Here is a 7,834-nt window from a genome sequence, read left to right as displayed (position 1 = left end):
CCGACGATGATTCGTTGCACCCTCCTGCGCCGTTCCATGACAGCTTAACCACGGAGCATGCACGTGCGCATTTCAAGGACACCATGGCAGAGCAGCACCCGTCACCGTAGTTGATGGCGGGGTTCTGGCAGGCGCATGAGGAATTGGGTACAACAACTTCTCCCTTCTCAAGCAGAACCAGTTAGCGGAAGGCCAAATCTATGGCGAGCTTGCGAGCGAGGAGGCCGGGGCGTCCAAGACCGCAGAGAATTCCAACCACGTCACAGAGCAATGGGTGTTCTATGAGGCCACGCGCACTCGCACCGCCTGCAACATTGTCATGACACAATTCGATGCGGAGGCGGCGTAGGCGACCGCAGACGAGAATGTCAACCATTGTGCATCCTTCACGCCGTCAATGATGCTTCGAGGGCCCTGATTCCACGACCAGGCCGGTCTATCCATGTTCATAATCAACCTCACAACCGGTGACGGCCAGGCTGCAGACTTCGATGAGGAGGAGTAGGGCCTAGGAGGCAGCGAGACCTCGAGTCCCGTGAACCGATCCGTGTCCTATGTCCTACTCTTGCTCATCGGCGACCACACCTTCACTTTGCGTGGCTCAGCTGGCTGCCGGACATGGACACGGCCGCCCGGCATGGGCACGAACGAGAAGAATAAGGACTTGGAGGGTGTGTGCCGCTTTAGGGCTTCTTTGGATCACAGGATTTGCAAAACAAAGGAATAGGAAAAATGGAGGATTTGATTGCCATGACATAGCCAATCCTGTGGATTTTTTCCAGAGGTCAGACCTCATGTGTAAATTCCTTTGGAATCAGCACCTTGGAGACCCAATCCTGAGGAATTTTAATGGCCCAATCCTTTGATCCAAATGCGTTTCATAGGAAACAATCCTGAGGATTGATATCTCATGAAAATCCTGTGAAAATCCTCCAATCCAAAGAAGGCCTTAGATTTAGACTAGGTTTAAGCCCGGTAGCTTTTATTTGATGAAATATGTCGGAAATGTAAAGATTTTCGCACGATTTAGATTAAAATCATCCAACTTGCAGGTATTTGGTCCGGTTTGTTTAAATACAGTTTGAAATGCGCACGGGCTTGATTGGATAGCCGACTCCTGTATAAATGTTCGTGTCCAAGAAGTATTTCTGAACGAAAGGAGTACATTTCTAAGACACGGCACGGAGTCCTCTCAGAAGGGGAAAAAAAAAGACACGGCACGGCACAGTCGCTACTGTAGAAATTCTCGTGTCCGCCCTAAAAAAGGTGTTCGCCCCCCAAATCCCAACGGGAAGCACCGCCGCCGCCCTCGCCTGCCCACCCGATCCGGATCCGGCCCAAACCCACGCCCTCCACGCTCCACTTTCCTTTTTAGTTCCGCCTCCACGCCACGCTTGCTCGCCGAAGCCGCGCCCGAGGCTCCGGCTGCCGCCACCGCCTCTGCCCCGGCTATAAAGGCGCGCCCTTTGGCCGCCCCGCTCCTCCTCCTCCTCTCTTCGTCCGCGCCGCGCCACTCGCCTCCTCGCCGCGCTCTGGCCGGCCCGCTCCTCCTCCTCCTCCTCTCTTCGCCCGGGCCGCGCCTCTCGCCTCCTCGCCGCGCTCGGGCCGGTCTGCTGCTCCTCCACTCTTCGTCCGGGCCGTGCCGTTCTCCTCCCCGCCGCGCTCTGGCTGGTTTGCTGCTCCTCCTCCTCCTCCCCCTCTCCTCATCCGGGCCGTGCCTCTGTCCTCCTCGAGTCGCTCGTCCTCCATCGATTCGTCCGTTTAGAACCGCGTCTGGATTTGGTTTTGCTCGCCCTCGCCGTCGCCGGTTTAGATAGAAGAATCCCGCCTGGTCTGATTTTGCTCCTTCTTGCTGTCGTCCGTTTAGAATCGCGTCTGGATTTGATTTTGCTCGTCCTCGCCGTCGCCGGTTTAGATAGAACGCCGCCTGGTTTGATTTTGCTCGTTCTCGCCGCCGTTCGTCCGTTTAGAGTCGCGTCTGATTTGATTTCGCTCGTGCTCGGTTCGTCGGTTCAGAATCGCTTCCGAGTTGATTTTGCTCGTCCCCGCCGTTCGTCAGTTTAGAGTCGCTTCCCCTGATTTGGTTCTGCTCGTCCTGGCCGTCGTCCGTTTTTCCTCGCCCCCGTCGTCGCCCCGATGCGCTCGCGTGTTCTTGGTCCGTCTCGTCGAGGGTCTCCGTCTGGTTTGTGATTGAGAAATTTCTGCGTGCGCTTCTTCTGTTGTCTGAGAGACACTTTGGATCCTGCGTTTCTTGTTCGTGTCAGCGCGAGTGTTACAGGAACGGCCGAGTCTTGGTTTTGAAATTGGGTTACGGCCGGAGATGAGGAAACGGAGAGCAACTGTCAGTTTGTCGTGCTAGTTCAGATCTCAAACGACTAGCTTGTTCGTGTTCGTCCGTCAGAGACGTGCTCTTTGATACTCTGGTTCCTCTGTCGATTCTGAATGTACCGGCTAGCTTGTTTCCCTTTGGGCAGGCGTGTGTGCTCTCATCCTAGATGCAGGGGTGATTCTTTACGGTTCTTCTTATGGGTGTTACACTGTTACTGCTTCTGTTCTTTTCAATTGGTTATTACTTCCTATCAATGCTTTGCTTCTGTTCCCATATATTGCTAGGCCGTGGGTGCCATTTCTTGCAGGCAGGCAGAGCAGAAAAGTTTTAAAAGATTGCAAACCATGTGGCATGCTGCCTGACTAATTGAACACCTGTTGCTGCTACTGTTGGACAAGGTTTCCTTCTGTTATTCCTCGTGTTGCTATTTCCATTTTCATACGAGTACTATATGAGGTGCTGGTAGTTAGTTCCCCTTAGACTTCGTTCTAGATTGCATAGCATAACTGCAGAAATTTTTCGTTGCACACCTGGGCATATAATTCCACTGTGAGCATAACTTCAGAATTTATTTATCTGTGAAAGCACTTTCGTCACATGTTTTTTATCAATGCTGCTCACTTTTGTCACGCCCCTTTTGTTTGTCCTGTTAAATTTGATGGAGCAAATTTTGTACTCACTGGTTAAAATATCGAGAATGCTGACTTCTGTATTTGTCGCTATGTTTGTTTATAACCTGGTTGTGATCTAATATAGTGTAAATCTGCTAATTTTCTTAGTTTGATTTATGTTCAACGCAAGTAACATTTATTTAGCCAAATTTTGCTACTTCTGAGAACTTTGTTTTTAGATGTGTTGTATCCATAATTGCCTATTCTGATATTTGCATTGATCTTTCTATATAAAGTCATTGGCATGTCATGTTGTGACCTATATACCTCTGTGGTTGGCAGTATCTTTGCCCTTTGATTCTGCTCATCCTCGCTGTCGTCAGTTTAGAGTCGTGTCTGATTTGATTTTGATCTCCTCGTCGTCGTCCGTTTAGAATCTCGTCTGATTAGATTTTATCGTCCCGTCTGATTAGATTTTATCGTCCTCGCTGTCGCCCTGATGCGCTCGCATGTTCTTGGGTCGTCTCGTCGAGGGTATCCGTCTGGTTTGCGAACTAAAATTTCTCTTTGAGAAATTTCTGCGTCCATTTCTGTTATCTGAGAGACATTCCAGATCCTGTGTTTTCTGTTCGCGTCGGCGTGACGGTTGTAAGAACGATCAGGTCTAGTTTCGTAATTGGATTACATACGGAAACGGGGACCAATGTCAGTTTGCCGTGCTAGTTCAGATTGGTTTCACTTTCTGGAACTTCTTTATAGCTTTCTGAGTTTAATACTTGGATCTTGCATGTATTAGCTTTCTGTTTGTACCCCTATCTATGTCTGACTGTGTGTGTGTGTGATGTGCCCCTATCTATGTATGTTTCTTTGTCTGTTTCATGTGTGCAAGCGTTCCATTGTCTGTGTGTGACTGTGTGTGTGATGTGCCCCAATCTATGTATGTTTCTTTGTCTGTTTTATGTGTGCAAGCGCTCCATTGCCTGTGTGTGACTGTGTGTTTGACTGCTTAGATGGGGTGATTCTGATTGTGTTACTGCTTATATGGTCTGTCCAATTGGTTCCTTCTTCATGCTTTGCTTGTGTTCCAATGTCGTCTCCCCATATATGGGGATGTGTTCAGGGATGCAAACCATGTAGGCCATTTCGAGCAGGCAGGGATCCAGAGACGTGCATTGGTCAGGCTTCTCTCCTACTGATAGATGATAATAGGCTGAGCAGGAAAAATTGACTCTTGTAACACTCACTTGCTTGGCTTCCACTCCTTTGCGTGGCCGATTTGGCATCCAATGCATCCCATGCCTATCTTATTTCTCACTCACTCATCACAGCACCCATTTCCCTGTTTTTGTTCCTTATTTTCCTTGTCATAATAGTCATGTTTACCATGGTGTTTGACAATGCATTATTTGTCATATCTGTATTTCGTTATGTCTTATGTGGATATCATATACTTTTTTTTGTATTACTGCTGTTCAGTCCACTGGAATAATGCTTTTCTAAGTATTTCAGGTAGGATATAGACAAATGTCACATTTGCTCTTCCTTTTGTTGCTAAGGACACTGATTGGTTGGGTTTGCTTACAGCGCAGGTATATTAATGTTTTATACATTTTGTGATGCTGATGTCTGTAGTCCCAAAACGCTTATTTAGCCATGTTTTCCTTGTTCACTTCACAAGATTATGTATTCATGTTGATAGTATGTTACTCTTTCCAGGACTGATATAATTCTATAAAGAATCATTGAATATGTTTTTACATTTTGATGCTGATGTCTGTAGTCCCAAAACGCTTATTTAGCCATGTTCTCCTTGTTCACTTCACAAGTATTCATGTTGATAGTATGTTACTCTTTCCAGGACAGATAATTCTATAAAGAATCATTGGAATATTTCTTTGAGAAAGAAGTTAGATGTCTGGCACCAGAAATATTTTGGCAATTCGAAGACTTCATGATGACTTCAAGAATAAACAGAAGACGGCTTCTTCTGAGGGCCATCTTGATCTGAACAGCTCATCATTCTAATTTTAGCTCACCTCTACAGTCATACAAACTGGCATGCCGAGGACTGCTCAGGGTTCCTATCGCTTTCTGTTTTACCAACTAAGGTAATCAAAATTTAATCTTCAGCTTGCAAATTTATCACCTTATGGGAGGGAAACGTTTGCATGTACATGACCTCTGATTATCTACATATATACTTGAATTGCTTTGAATTTGTCGGACTACTATTCTACATGATGTTCTCCATGATTCACTTGATTTGTTAATTTGAGTATTTTCCTGGTGAGTTCTTTAGGTTCATCTTGTGACACAAAATACAATTTTGGTACATGCAGACTCTTAAATTTCGTGATAAAGAAAAGGTACTCCCTAATTTGCTCTCTGGCTCTCTTAAACTTGTCTTTGTTTGTATAACAGTAGTGGCCTCCTGGCTTGTAGTTGGGTAATGCAGAGAGAGGTCTGGAATTGAAGCTATAAACTAAAATAATGCAGAGTTAAAGGTTCTGAACTGGAAGCTTGAACAAACAGCTTACTTTTTTTCATGTCTTCGATTAGTTTCATCCTATCTATGTCTGTTTCTTGTGTGCAAGCACTCCATTGTATCTGTGTGACTGACTCTGTGTGTGACCGTGACTGTGCGTGTGACTGACTGTGTGTGACCGTGAGTGTGTGTGTGACCGTGACTGTGCGTGTGACTGACTGTTTGTGTGTGTGACTGACTGTGTGTGTGTGTGTTTCTTTGTTTGTTTCTTGTGCAAGCGCTCCATTGTGTGTATGTGTGTGTGTGTGACCGTGACTGTGCGTGTGATTGACTGTTTGTGTGTGTGACTGACTGTGTGTGTTTCTTTGTCTGTTTCTTGTGCGCAAGCGCTCCATTGTTTGTGTGTGTGTGCTGTGACTGTGTGCCATTTTATGATTGTGACTGTATTTGACTCTGTGTGTATTGACTGTGTGTCATTGTGCAAGCGCTCCATAACTACCTATTGGCACCTGATAATGCATGGATATTTCTATATAAGGTCACTAGCATGTTATTTTATGACCTACATACCTCTGTAGTTGGTAGTATCATTGCCCTTTGGACACTCTTCAATGCATTGCTGTATATTTATGATGTTTGTGCTCAGAATGATGTATATGTAGAATCCAGGGGTGTATGGAGGTTTTCATGATGGCTAATTTGATTAATTATTATGGTTGTTCTGATGGTGTGCTTCTGCTGTTTGAACTGAAGTTGTGTATCGCCCATCAACCTGGTCTGTGTTTGTATGGTAATCCCTCTCGAATTTAACTCCTTCCAATTTTGTACACGATATTTATCTTATGGCTGGTAATACCTTATGAATGCATATCCTACATTTTAGTGTGGTGAGCTCACATATTGTGTCAGTATCTACCTATGCAGCTGAATTATTTCCGGATAGGACAGAGGTGCAATGTTTACATCCATGGCAGAAGGTTCTTTAACACCGAACTCATCAAAGGTCCTTGGGCTCAAAAGGTTTGTCATTGCACTCCTGACTTTGCTCGAGAAAAAAAGCTTTTGCACATTTTTTTAGTTATATTTATGATATTTTTTCTACAGGAAGATAACAAAATTATTGACCTTGTTAACAAGTATGGACCAACAAAAATGATCTCATTGCAAGTGGACGTATAGGCAAGCCATGTCGGGAGAGGTATTCTTTTGATTGTTTTATTTTTATATGGTTTGCTGAAATGCATTTTTCCCCTCTGCGCAAGACAAATGGGGGATGTTTGCTAATTCAGAAACACACTGGTTACATAAAGAACTGAATGGTAAATAATTCGCATCATAAACCTCTGTTGATGCATTGCAGGTCAGCTACTAGAACTTCCTGCTACTGATCCTGGGATGTTCCAAACATGCTCCGGAACATGTTCAATTTATCCACCCTAGGACAGGTGACTACTATGCTCCTTTTATGATTCAGTGTAGCTAGTACTCAAATCATGGATAGTCCATTCTGTCATCACAGCGCGACCAGATTCACTCTGATTTGCAGTTTATTTGGTGATGGCAGAATGAACCCACCTGTGATCTACCATGCTTCTTTATTATTCAATGTCTTGTTATTACTTTCTAATGCTTTCTTCTCTTTGCATCGGATCCACTTGCTATGCAGCCACTGCCATGACACAACAGGTATGCTTGATTTTTAGGCTACTTGGCATGCTCAGCGTGTTTAGTCGGTGGACTTCCTCCAATCGCTAATGAACAGGTAATTGCCTTGAGTAACTTGTTATTTCTCGGCGTCTCTCTCTCTATCCGCAGTCCGTGCTAACTATTTTGTTCTTCTTTTTGCAGATGGTTGCTCTATTCTTCAATCAAGTTATGGCTGCTATCGGGGGAAACGCATTTGGTCCAGGTGATGCAGTTGTTAATATGAAGCTGATTTTTGAATTCATACAAAAACATCTTAGGTGGCTTAATCATCTGATTGTGTGTGTGTGTGACTGACTGACTGTGTGTCTCTGTGGCTGTGTGTCTGTGGCTGTGTGTGTGTGTGACTGACTGTGTGTTCTATGTCTTGTGTGTGTGACTGACTGTTACTGTGTCGTGTGTGTGTGACTGTGACTGTGTGTGTTGGCTGACTTTGTGTGTTGGCTGACTGTGTGTGACTGACTCTGTGTGTTGGCTGACCCTGTGTGTGACTGTGTGTTTGTTTGTTTGTTTGTTTGTTTGCTTCATGGTCTGTCTTGTATGCTTTGCGTGTCTTGTATGCTTTGCTGAATGATTGCTGTTGTATGATTGGTGTTTTGTTTGTTGTGGTGTAACACTGCCTTTGCCGGTCCCAAGCCCGGATGTGAAAATGTGGAGGGAGCTGCAGTACCTTCGTTGTATTGTTTGCATTACACACAGTTTGCA

At 45.1% G+C, this 7,834-nt stretch overlaps 1 long non-coding RNA gene across 1 annotated transcript; it reads left to right on the top strand.

Annotated features, from left to right (window-relative positions):
* The first annotated feature begins 1,380 nt into the window (after window positions 1-1,380).
* LOC119312551 lies at window positions 1,381-7,488 on the top strand. Its single transcript, XR_005151392.1, has 7 exons — window positions 1,381-4,529; window positions 4,799-6,215; window positions 6,350-6,445; window positions 6,530-6,623; window positions 6,786-6,870; window positions 7,092-7,187; window positions 7,274-7,488. It is a non-coding gene; the product is annotated as an uncharacterized LOC119312551 (long non-coding RNA).
* The last annotated feature ends 346 nt before the right edge of the window (window positions 7,489-7,834 follow it).

This window comes from Triticum dicoccoides, chromosome 5B (assembly GCF_002162155.2).
Source record: "Triticum dicoccoides isolate Atlit2015 ecotype Zavitan chromosome 5B, WEW_v2.0, whole genome shotgun sequence".
Lineage (NCBI taxonomy): Eukaryota > Viridiplantae > Streptophyta > Magnoliopsida > Poales > Poaceae > Triticum > Triticum dicoccoides.
Note: the sequence above shows the minus strand (reverse complement) of the source record. Positions and strands in the feature narration are given on the sequence as shown.